This window comes from Oncorhynchus clarkii, chromosome 19, assembly GCF_045791955.1.
Source record: "Oncorhynchus clarkii lewisi isolate Uvic-CL-2024 chromosome 19, UVic_Ocla_1.0, whole genome shotgun sequence".
NCBI classification, from domain to species: Eukaryota; Metazoa; Chordata; class Actinopteri; order Salmoniformes; family Salmonidae; genus Oncorhynchus; species Oncorhynchus clarkii.
In genome coordinates this window covers 62,413,175-62,426,371 of record NC_092165.1, presented here as the reverse complement: position 1 = coordinate 62,426,371, position 13,197 = coordinate 62,413,175, and the positions used below count along the sequence as shown (strand labels likewise).

Below are 13,197 nucleotides of genomic sequence, written 5' to 3'. Positions count from 1 at the left end.
TTGTTGTTGTTGCGTTATTTGAGCTTTTTTTTTTTAAATGTATTTTGTGGGAATTTTATAAAGGGGAAAAAAATGTTTGGCTCTATGCCCAGAAATGCCCTTGTTCGGAACAAACTCTTTAAAAAAAAATAAAAAAAAGTGTTTAAAATGAAAGAAACTGACAATAATGGATATGAACTGGAAAATGATTTTATGTAAAAGGATATATCTTCCAAAAAGTTATTTTTAAAGAATATTTCTCTCAAAACTTTGATTCCCTAAAAGATATTTCTGGACATTTGGTGAACAGTCAGTTTGGTCTAAAATCCTAAATGAATCAGGAATGTGCAGGGTCACCTATACCATAAGGACCCCTTATGTCCTCATTACATCTAGAGCAATAAGACCCCTCGTGGTCTGGAATGTTCTCTACTGTTGATAGATTTAAACAAACGATATTGGAATCACCGTGGTCACAACCATAAACTGTCAGCTCCATCTCCCTGATAGATTAAGATGTTCATTTTGGTTAAAATATGTTTATTTTAATTAGGTTTTAGAGTTGTACATCAACTGAGGAGAAACTAAATGTCTACTGTGTATACCACTTGAAGGAAGACTAAATGTCTACTGTTTATACCACTTGCCCCTTGACTGAAGAAGAAAAATTCAATTTTTGTCAACTCGGTAAAAAGTAAACTCGGTCAGAGTGCTGAAAGATCTGATAGAATGGTTATGGTTTTTATTGGGGATTTTCAAGTGAATAATTTTCTATATTTTATCAATATTTTTTTATTGAACTTTCATTTGTGTAAAAATATGTCTGTTTTAATTATTTGTTGGCAACTCCATCACTGACTTGGTCAATATTAAAAAATATATATATATATATATTCACTGTCCTAAAACGTATGCTTAAACTGTGGGATGGGCCATTTTGGGATGGGCCATTTTGATGGGCGTGGGGGCCACTAGAAATCTAGGAATCTGAGCTCATCACGAAGGGCCACAGTTGCCATGGGGTAGAAAGAAGATTTTGCAATATAGAACTCATTTCGTGCAATTCTACATATTTTTGCCATAGGGTTGGAGAGAACTTTTTTAAATTTTTTAATATGATATCTGAGTAAGACTGACTAACAAAATCAATGGGGTTGGCAGCTGGTAATTTGACCCTGATTACTAAGTTTAGATAGCAGGCCGCTAGACTAACTTACCAATCTAAAACATTTTAGCTAACGTGGGCTAATTGAGTGACTGACATAGCAAGAGAAAAAATAAACTGCAGATGCACAACGACATTTAGAAAATACAGCTTGTGTATTCTATTATTCTAACTAAGTTGAAACCCTGACTGAGTTTAATGTTTATAAATGTTGTTTTAGGTTCTGAATTGAGAAGAAAATGCTAAAAATCTAACCATTATACAATGGTTAGGCAGGGTGGCAGGGTAGCCTAGTGGTTAGAGCGTTGAACTAGTAACCGGAAGGTTACAGCAAATCCCTGAGCTGACAAGGTACCAATCTGTCATTCTGCCCCTGAACAGGCAGTTAACCCACTGTTCCTAGGCCGTCATTGTAAATAAGAATTTGTTCTTAACTGACTTGCCTAGTTAAATAAAGGTAAAATAAATTTAAAAAACAATGTCCAAAACACTAAAAACGCTAATATGGAGTTGCACCCCACACGATAGTGTTTATTTGTAGAATATTACATTATTATATATTATATTATATTATATATATTATTATATTATATTACATCAATCTAAACACTTCACCCCATAATTTCAAAGGAAAATCAGTTTTTTTAATACATTTTCAGACCCTTTACTCAGTACTTTGTTGAAGCACCTTTGGCAGCGATTACAGCCTCAGGTCTTCTTGGGAATGACGCTACAAACTTGGCACACCTGTATTTGGGGAATTTCTCCCATTCTTCTCTGCAGATCCTCTCAAGCTCTGTCAGGTTGGATGGGGAGCGTCGCTGCACAGCTATTTTCAGGTCTCTCCAGAGATGTCCGATCAGGTTCAAGTCCGGGCTCTGGCTGGGCCACTCAAGTACATTCAGAGACTTGTGCCGAAGCCACTCCTGCGTTGTCTTGGCTGTGTGCTTAGGGTCGTTGTCCTGTTGGAAGGTGAACCTTTGCCCCCAGTCTGAGGTCCTGAGCACTCTGGAGCAGGTTTTCAGCAAGGATCTCTCTGTACTTTTCTCTGTTCATCTTTCCCTCGATCCTGACTAGTCTCCCAGTCCCTGCAGCTGAAAAACATCCCCACAGCAGGATGCTGCCACCACCATGCTTCACCATAGGGATGGTGCCAGGTTTCCTCCAGACGTAACCCTTGGCTTTCAGGCCAATTCAGAGTCTTGTTTCTCATGGTCTGAGAGTCTTTAGGTGCATTTTGGCAAACTCCAAGCGGGCTGTTTGTGCCTTTTACTGAGGAGTGGCTTCCGTCTGGCCACTCTACCATAAAGGCCTGATTGGTGGAGTGCTGCAGAGATGGTTATCCTTCTGGAAGTTTCTCCCACAGAGGAACTCTGGAGCTCTGTCAGAGTGACCATCGGGTTCTTTATCACCTCCCTAACAAAGGACCTTCTCCCCCAATTGCTCAGTTTGAACAGGCGACCAGCTCCAGGAAGAGTTTTGGTGCTTCCAAACTATCAACTGTGTGACCTTTAAAGGTGTGCACCTTTCCAAATCATGTCCAATCAATTGAATTTACCACAGGTGGACTCCAATCAAAAATCTCAAGGATGATCAATGGGAAACAGGATGCACTTGAGCCAAATTTCGAGTCTCATAGCAAAGGGTCTGAAGGTATTAAGGTATTTCTGTTTTTATTTTTTATACATTTGCAAACATTTCTAAAAACCTGTTTTCACTTTGTCATTATGAGGTATTGTGTGTATGGGCTTCGATTGTGTGTATGGGCTTCGATGTGATGTCCACACACGACAGTGGTTATTGTAGGCAGGTAAACATACCAAAATGATCAGGTATCAAGATACAATATTGTAGTCAGGCAACCATATGAGATGTGAATGGGCAACGTTCATTCCGAAGTCAGAATATATTTTCTCTCGCTTCAGCTCAAATTTTTTAACCTTTATTTAACCTAGGCAAGTCCGTTAATAAGAACAAATTCTTATTTTCAATGACGGCCTAGGAACAGTGGATTAACTGCCTTGTTCAGGGGCAGAATGACCAATTTTTACATTGTCAGCTCGGGGATTCGATCCAGCAACCTTTCGTTCTAACCACTAGAACGAAACGGTTTTTCGTTTTTTTTTTTTTTCAAGAAACGTTGTCGCTTTTTTTTTTGTTGACGTGGTTGAAATGTTGAAATGCAAATTCCAAATATGTAAATGATGTATGGATCTAAAAAAGTGCCTACTTTGATTTGGACTATTGAGAAACACTCCGTCATAGCTCCGGTAGGGGCGTATTGAGAAACACCCCGTCAGAGCACGGTAGTCTGCGTATTGAGAAACACCCCGTCAGAGCTTCGGTAGGAGCGTATTGAGAAACACCCCGTCAGAGCTCCGGTAGTATGCGTATTGAGAAACACCCTGTCAGAGCTCCGGTAGTATGCGTATTGAGAAACACCCCGTCAGAGCTCCGGTAGTCTGCGTATTGAGAAACACCCCGTCAGAGCACGGTAGTCTGCGTATTGAGAAACACCCCGTCAGAGCTTCGGTAGGAGCGTATTGAGAAACACCCCGTCAGAGCTCCGGTAGTCTGCGTATTGAGAAACACCCTGTCAGAGCTCCGGTAGTATGCGTATTGAGAAACACCCCGTCAGAGCTCCGGTAGTCTGCGTATTGAGAAACACCCCGTCAGAGCTCCGGTAGTCTGCGTATTGAGAAACACCCCGTCAGAGCTCCGGTAGTCTGCGTATTGAGAAACACCCCGTCAGAGCTCCGGTAGTCTGCGTATTGAGAAACACCCCGTCAGAGCTCCGGTAGTCTGCGTATTGAGAAACACCCCGTCAGAGCTCCGGTAGTCTGCGTATTGAGAAACACCCCGTCAGAGCTCCGGTAGTCTGCGTATTGAGAAACACCCTGTCAGAGCTCCGGTAGTCTGCGTATTGAGAAACACCCCGTCAGAGCTCCGGTAGTCTGCGTATTGAGAAACACCCCGTCAGAGCACGGTCGTCTGCGTATTGAGAAACACCCCTGTCGACTGAAGTAGAGAGGAAATATGAGTTCAATAAAGATTCAGCTGAAGGTTTTTAGAGACTGTTGGAACATTCCAGTTGGCCCGGGGCAGTAAGCAAAGTTTCTTCCACTGAGAAAAACGGAGAAAATACAAATAAAAACTACTTCCAATCCCTCATTGTACCCTGGCACCTACTACTGCAGACACTGTGTGTGTGTGTGTGTGTGTGTGTGTGTGTGTGTGTGTGTGTGTGTGTGTGTGTGTGTGTGTGTGTGTGTGTGTGTGTGTGTGTGTGTGTGTGTGTGTGTGTGTGTGTGTGTGTGTGTGTGTGTGTGTGTGTGTGTGTGAACAAGGCAGTTTAACCCACTGCTAGATTGAATCCCTGAGCTGACAAGGTACCACCAATCTGTCGTTCTGCCCCTGAACAAGGCAGTTTAACCCACTGTTCCTAGGCCGTCATTGAAAATAAGAATTTGTTCTTAACTGACTTGCCTAGTTAAATCAAGGTTACTAAAATATGTGTTGTGTTGTGTTAAAGCTATAAAAATGGATAAACATTCATAAATCAGACAACATGGAAAACTAAGTGTTTTTTCAACCTCCTTCTATGCCTGTTCAGATTTAGTACAGTCGTATTCACTTTAACCTTACCTAACACACAGGTAGGTGATGGAGGTAGTGTTTCTGTGCCTGTTCAGATTTAGTACAGTCGTATTCACTTTAACCTTACCTAACACACAGGTAGGTGATGGAGGTAGTGTTTCTGTGCCTGTTCAGATTTAGTACAGTCGTATTCACTTTAACCTTACCTAACACACAGGTAGGTGATGGAGGTAGTGTTTCTGTGCCTGTTCAGATTTAGTACAGTCGTATTCACTTTAACCTTACCTAACACACAGGTAGGTGATGGAGGTAGTGTTTCTGTGCCTGTTCAGATTTAGTACAGTCGTATTCACTTTAACCTTACCTAACACACAGGTAGGTGTGCAAGTGAATACAACAAAATGGCACACGGCTCTTCACCTTAATGACAGACACACTGTAGGTGATGGAGGTAGTGTTTCTGTGCCTGTTCAGATGATATGGAACATCCACTTTATTGTCTTGTCAGTCAGTCAGTCATTCATCCAACCAGTCAGTCAGTCATTCATCCAACCATTCAGTCAGTCATTCATCCAACCAGTCAGTCAGTCATTCATCCAACCATTCAGTCAGTCATTCATCCAACCAGTCAGTCAGTCATTCATCCAACCAGTCAGTCACTCATTCATCCAACCAGTCAGTCACTCATTCATCCAACCAGTCAGTCACTCATTCAGCCAACCAGTCATTCAGCCAACCAGTCAGTCATTCATCCAACCAGTCAGTCAGTCATTCATCCAACCAGTCAGTCACTCATTCATCCAACCAGTCAGTCACTCATTCAGCCAACCAGTCATTCAGCCAACCAGTCAGTCAGTCATTCAGCCAACCAGTCAGTCACTCATTCAGCCAACCAGTCAGTCACTCATTCAGCCAACCACTCATTCAGCTAACCACTCAGTCAGTCATTCAGCCAACCAGTCAGTCAGTCATTCAGCCAACCAGTCAGTCACTCATTCAGCCAACCAGTCAGTCACTCATTCAGCCAACCACTCATTCAGCTAACCACTCAGTCAGTCATTCATCCAACCACTCAGTCAGTCATTCATCCAACCAGTCAGTCACTCATTCATCCAACCAGTCAGTCACTCATTCAGCCAACCAGTCATTCAGCCAACCAGTCAGTCAGTCATTCAGCCAACCAGTCAGTCACTCATTCAGCCAACCAGTCAGTCACTCATTCAGCCAACCACTCATTCAGCTAACCACTCAGTCAGTCATTCAGCCAACCAGTCAGTCAGTCATTCAGCCAACCAGTCAGTCACTCATTCAGCCAACCAGTCAGTCACTCATTCAGCCAACCACTCATTCAGCTAACCACTCAGTCAGTCATTCATCCAACCACTCAGTCAGTCATTCATCCAACCAGTCAGTCACTCATTCATCCAACCAGTCAGTCACTCATTCATCCAACCAGTCAGTCACTCATTCAGCCAACCACTCATTCAGCCAACCAGTCAGTCACTCAATCAGCCAACCACTCATTCAGCCAACCACTCAGCCAGTCAACCAGTCAGTCACTTATTCAGCCAACCAGTCAGTCAAACATTAAGCCAACCACTCATTCAGCCAACCACTCAGTCAGCCAACCAGTCTGTCACTCAGTCAGCCAACCACTCAGTCAGCCAACCAGTCAGTCACTCATTCAGCCAACGAGTCAGTCACTCATTCAGCCAACCAGTCAGCCAATCATTCAGCCAATCAGTCAGCCAACCAGTCAGTCAGTCAGCCAGTCATTCAGTCAGTGAATGTTACTGTACACGTCCTCTATGAACCCAACCAATCAAACGTTATTGTTACCAGAGAAATATTTGGGAAATGAAGAGACCCTCTCTTGGAGAGATCCAACATCTGGTGACAGTATGTGTCCCAGCATCCTCTTCCTCATTCCTCCTCACCCCCATTCTCTTCCTCACCCCTCCTCATTCATCCTCGCCCCTCCTCATTCTCTTCCTCACCCCTCCTCATTCTCTTCCTCACCCCTCCTCATTCCTCCTCGCCCCTCCTCATTCCTCCTCACCCCTTCTCATTCTCTCCCTCACCCCTCCTCATTCCTCCTCACCCCTTCTCATTCTCTTCCTCACCCCTCCTCATTCACTTCCTCACCCCTCCTCATTCCTCCTCGCCCCTCCTCATTCTCTTCCTCACCCCTCCTCATTCCTCCTCACCCCCCCTCATTCTCTTCCTCACCCCTCCTCATTCTCTTCCTCACCCCTCCTCATTCCTCCTCACCCCTCCCCATTCCTCCTCACCCCTCATTCCTCCTCACCCCTCCTCATTCTCTTCCTCACCCCTCCCCATTCCTCCTCACCCCTCCTCATTCCTCCTCACCCCTCCTCATTCCTCCTCACCCCTCCTCATTCTTCCTCACCCCTCCTCATTCCTCCTCACCCCTCCTCATTCTTCCTCACCCCTCCTCATTCCTCCTCACCCCTCCTCATTCTTCCTCACCCCTCCTCATTCCTCCTCACCCCTCCTCATTCTTCCTCACCCCTCCTCATTCCTCCTCCCCCCTCCTCATTCTTCCTCACCCCTCCTCATTCCTCCTCACCCCTCCTCATTCGTCCTCACCCCTCCTCATTCCTCCTCACCCCTCCTCATTCCTCCTCGCCCCTCTTCATTCCTCCTCACCCCTCCTCATTCCTCCTCACCCCTCCTCATTCCTCCTCACCCCTCCTCATTCTTCCTCACCCCTCCTCATTCCTCATCACCCCTCCTCATTCTTCCTCACCCCTCCTCATTCCTCCTCACCCCTCCTCATTCCTCTTCACCCCTCCTCATTCTTCCTCACCCCTCCTCATTCCTCCTCACCCCTCCTCATTCTTCCTCACCCCTCCTCATTCCTCCTCACCCCTCCTCATTCCTTCTCACCCCTCCTCATTCCTCCTCACCCCTCCTCATTCCTCCTCACCCCTCCTCATTCCTCCTCACCCCTCCTCATTCCTCCTCATTCTTCCTCACCCCTCCTCATTCCTCCTCACCCCTCCTCATTCTTCCTCACCCCTCCTCATTCCTCCTCACCCCTCCTCATTCTTCCTCACCCCTCCTCATTCCTCCTCACCCCTCCTCATTCTTCCTCACCCCTCCTCATTCCTCCTCACCCCTCCTCATTCTTCCTCACCCCTCCTCATTCCTCCTCACCCCTCCTCATTCCTCCTCATTCTTCCTCACCCCTCCTCATTCCTCCTCACCCCTCCTCATTCTTCCTCACCCCTCCTCATTCCTCCTCACCCCTCCTCATTCTTCCTCACCCCTCCTCATTCCTCCTCACCCCTCCTCATTCTTCCTCACCCCTCCTCATTCCTCCTCACCCCTCCTCATTCTTCCTCACCCCTCCTCATTCCTCCTCACCCCTCCTCATTCTTCCTCACCCCTCCTCATTCCTCCTCACCCCTCCTCATTCTTCCTCACCCCTCCTCATTCCTCCTCACCCCTCCTCATTCCTCTTCACCCCTCCTCATTCTTCCTCACCCCTCCTCATTCCTCCTCACCCCTCCTCATTCTTCCTCACCCCTCCTCATTCCTCCTCACCCCTCCTCATTCCTTCTCACCCCTCCTCATTCCTCCTCACCCCTCCTCATTCCTCCTCACCCCTCCTCATTCCTCCTCACCCCTCCTCATTCCTCCTCATTCCTCCTCACCCCTCCTCATTCCTCCTCACCCCTCCTCATTCTCTTCCTCACCCCTCCTCATTCCTCCTCACCCCTCCTCATTCCTCCTCACCCCTCCTCATTCTTCCTCACCCCTCCTCATTCCTCCTCACCCCTCCTCATTCTTCCTCACCCCTTCTCATTCCTCCTCACCCCTCCTCTGCTCTCACTCCCATCACTCAATATAATCCTTTAGTGGAATTTTGGAGATACCAGAACATCTCCTAAAAAAAAGCACATCATTCCCTACTGGGAGGTCACCAGCTAGCTGTCCTGTTACTGGGAGGTCACCAGCTGTCCTGTTACTGGGAGGTCACCAGCTGTCCTGTTACTGGGAGGTCACCAGCTAGCTGTCCTGTTACTGGGAGGTCACCAGCTGTCCTGTTACTGGGAGGTCACCAGCTGTCCTGTTACTGGGAGGTCACCAGCTGTCCTGTTACGGGAGGTCACCAGCTGTCCTGTTACTGGGAGGTCACCAGCTAGCTGTCCTGTTACTGGGAGGTCACCAGCTAGCTGTCCTCTTACTGGGAGGTCACCAGCTGTCCTGTTACTGGGAGGTCACCAGCTGTCCTGTTACTGGGAGGTCACAAGCTAGCTGTCCTGTTACTGGGAGGTCACCAGCTGTCCTGTTACTGGGAGGTCACCAGCTAGCTGTCCTGTTACTGGGAGGTCACCAGCTGTCCTGTTACTGGGAGGTCACCAGCTGTCTAGTTACTGGGAGGTCACCAGCTGTCCTGTTACTGGGAGGTCACCAGCTGTCCTGTTACTGGGAGGTCACCAGCTGTCCTGTTACTGGGAGGTCACCAGCTAGCTGTCCTGTTACTGGGAGGTCACCTGCTGTCCTGTTACTGGTAGGTCACCAGCTCTCCTGTTACTGGGAGGTCACCAGCTGTCCTGTTACTGGGAGGTCACCAGCTGTCCTGTTACTGGGAGGTCACCAGCTAGCTGTCCTGTTACTGGGAGGTCACCAGCTAGCTGTCCTGTTACTGGGAGGTCACCAGCTAGTTGTACTGTTACTGGGAGGTCACCAGCTAGCTGTCCTGTTACTGGGAGGTCACCAGCTAGCTGTACTGTTACTGGGAGGTCACCAGCTAGCTGTACTGTTACTGGGAGGTCACCAGCTAGTTGTACTACCCTGTCCTGATACTGGGAGGTCAAACACGATACCATCTGCAAGAACACAATCCCTGATCATGTGCTACTGAGAGGTTACAGAACAGAAATTATATCTGTATTTCGTTCACTCTGTCTTTCTTTCTGTCTCAGTCTCCTCTCTCCTCCCTCCCTCCCTCTCCCTATCTTTCTCCCTCCCACCCTTCCCATTTCTCCCTCCCTCCCTCTCCCTTTCTATCTCACTCCCACCCTCCCTCCATCCCTTTCTCTCTCTCTCTCCCTCCCTCCCTTTCTCCCTTTCTCTCTCCTTCCCTACCTCTCTTGCTTTCTCCCTCCCACCCTTCCCATTTCTCCCTCCCTCTCCCTTCTCTCACTCCCACCCTCCCTCCATCCCTTTCTCTCTCTCTCTCCCTCCCTCCCTTTCTCCCTTTCTCTCTCCTTCCCTACCTCTCTTGCTTTCTCTCTCACACCCTCGTTCTCCCTCCCTCCCTTTCTCCCTTTCTCTCTCCTTCCCTACCTCTCTTGCTTTCTCTCTCACACCCTTCCCATTTCTCCCTCCCTCTCCCTTCTCTCACTCCCACCCTCCCTCCATCCCTTTCTCTCTCTCTCTCACACCCTCGCTATTCCTCCCTTTCTTTATCCCTCCCTCCATCCCTTTCTCTCTCACTCCCACCCTCCCTCCATCCCTTTCTCTCTCTCTCTCCCTCCCTCCCTTTCTCCCTTTCTCTCTCCTTCCCTACCTCTCTTGCTTTCTCTCTCACACCCTCGCTATTCCTCCCTTTCTGTCTCCCTCCCCTCTGTCTGTGTTGTTTTGTCTGGTGGGATTCCCTCCATTATTAGTCCCGTCGGTCAGTGCTGTTGATTCTGGCCAACTCTCCTCTCTGTTCAGCCTGTAGACCAGTGGGCCTAGCGGAGTCTAGTGGAGCCCTGAGGATCCAAACAGAGTGCTGCAGAGAGCTGAGGTAATGTGTTTACTCTGGCCCAGCCCGGCCTGGAGAACAGTGGCTCCTCGCACTGGAGCAGAGCAGAGCAGAGCGGGCATAACGTCAAGCGTTAGCGGGCCGAGGTCAGACCTGCCAGGATCAACATTAGGGGTGTTATGAGGAGGGCTGGGGGGGGGGGGGCGGTGTGTGTGGGGGGGGTCACTACTCTCTCACCTACATGTTTTGTGGCCTGAAGCTAAATGCAGTTTAAGAGACAGTTTTATTGGATACCACTCAGGACTCAATCTGGGCTGTTGATTTGTCTTTTTTTTTTTTTTTTTTTTTGAGAGACTGAGAGAGACAGGGGGAGAAAGAGAGAGACATAGGGAGACAGAGGGAGAGGGAGACATAGGGAGACAGACACAGAGAGAGAGAGCGACACAGAGGAGAGAAAGAGAGAGAAAGAGAGAGAAAGAGAGAGAGGGAGAAAGAGAGCGACACAGAGAGAGAGAAAGAGAGAGACAGAGGGAGACAGAGGGAGAAAGAGGGAGACAGAGAGAGACAGAGGGAGAAAGAGAGAGACAGAGAGAGAGAGAAAGAGGGAGAAAGAGAGAGAAAGAGAGAGAAAGAGGGAGAAAGAGAGAGAGGGAGAAAGAGAGCGACACAGAGAGAGAGAAAGGGGGAGACATGGGGAGACAGAGAGAGAGACAGCGAGAGACACAGAGAGAGACACAGCGAGAGAGACAGCAAGAGAGACAGCGAGAGTCACAGGGGGGAGAGAGAAAGAGAGGGTGTGATAGAGAGAGCCAGAGAGGCATGAGTCTCAGAGGCTTTATGGCTGTGGAGATACCATTTCTTTGTGGATGTTGATGTGTGCTTGGGCTTATTGTCTTGCTGAAAGATCCACCTTTGGATAAATTTCAGCCTCCTAGCAGAGGCAACCTGTTTTTTTGGTTAAAATGTCGTGGTACTGGGTAATGTTCATGATGCCATTGACCTTAAAGGGACATTTTGCAAAATGATGCCGTTGACCTTAAAGGGACATTTTGCAAAATGATGCCGTTGACCTTAAAGGGACATTTTACAAAATGATGCCGTTGACCTTAAAGGGACATTTTACAAAATGATGCCGTTGACCTTAAAGGGACATTTTGCAAAATGATGCCGTTGACCTTAAAGGGACATTTTACAAAATTATGCCGTTGACCTTAAAGGGACATTTTACAAAATGGTGCCGTTGACCTTAATAAAAGGATACTTCGGGATTCGATGATCTTTTCTCCAAAGATGGGATGTTAGTCATTTATAGTCTTATAAAAGTATGCATAGTAATCTGTGTTGTATAAATGTGTACATATTACTGATAATCGTAAGAAATTTGATTTTTAAGTTTCAAGTTTTCAAGTTTTAATGTCACATGCACAACAAGTACAGTGAAATGCCCTTCTTGCAAAGTCAAAACAACAACAATGTAATAAATAATAACAAAACAAACACACAAGAAATAAGAAATATGAAATACACAATAAAGTAAGAAGGTAAGCATACTATATACAGGACACATGTAAAAAGTAAGTTCAATACCATATTAACAATTTGCAGGGATACTGGAGTGATGGAGGTAGATATGTAGAGGGGGAAGGAGACAGGTATACTGGAGTGATGGAGGTAGATATGTATAGGGGGAAGGAGACCGGGATACTGGAGTGATGGAGGTAGATATGTATAGGGGGAAGGAGACCGGGATACTGGAGTGATGGAGGTAGATATGTATAGGGGTAAGGGGATACTGGAGTGATGGAGGTCGATATGTATAGGGGGAAGGAGACAGGGATACTGGAGTGATGGAGGTAGATATGTATAGGGGTAAGGGGATACTGGAGTGATGGAGGTAGATATGTATAGGGGGAAGGTGACAGGGATACTGGAGTGATGGAGGTAGATATGTATAGGGGTAAGGGGATACTGGAGTGATGGAGGTAGATATGTATAGGGGGAAGGAGACAGGGATACTGGAGTGATGGAGGTAGATATGTATAGGGGGAAGGGGACAGGGATACTGGAGTGATGGAGGTAGATATGTTTAGGGGGAAGGAGACAGGGATACTGGAGTGATGGAGGTAGATATGTATAGTCAGTGTGTAGAGTCCTGTCAGTGTGTAGAGTCTTGTCAGTGTGTAGAGTCCTGTCAGTGTCAGTGTGTAGATTCCTGTCAGTGTCAGTGTGTAGATTCCTGTCAGTGTCAGTGTCCTTTCAGTGTCAGTGTGTAGATTCCTGTCAGTGTGTAGAGTCCTGTCAGTGTCAGTGTGTAGAGTCCTGTCAGTGTCAGTGTGTAGATTCCTGTCAGTGTGTAGAGTCCTGTCAGTGTCAGTGTGTAGAGTCCTGTCAGTGTCAGTGTCCTTTCAGTGTCAGTGTGTAGATTCCTGTCAGTGTGTAGAGTCCTGTAAGTGATTAGGGTCCTATCAGTGTGTAGAGTCATGTCAGTGTGTATAGTCCTGTCAGTGTGTAGAGTCCTGTCAGTGTGTAGAGTCCTGTCAGTGTGTAGAATCCTGTCAGTGTCAGTGTGTAGAGTCCTGTCAGTGTCAGTGTGTAGAGTCCTGTCAGTGTCAGTGTCCTTTCAGTGTCAGTGTGTAGATTCCTGTCAGTGTGTAGAGTCCTGTCAGTGTCAGTGTGTAGAGTGTCAGTGTCAGTGTGTAGATTCCTGTCAGTGTCAGTGTGTAGAGTCCTGTCA

At 47.2% G+C, this 13,197-nt stretch overlaps 1 protein-coding gene across 1 annotated transcript in view; it reads left to right on the top strand.

Annotated features, from left to right (window-relative positions):
- The window catches only part of LOC139374548 (SPARC related modular calcium binding 1), a 147,314-nt gene that overhangs the window by 85,167 nt on the left and 48,950 nt on the right, over window positions 1-13,197 (top strand). The gene's annotated exons all lie outside the window — the stretch shown is intronic.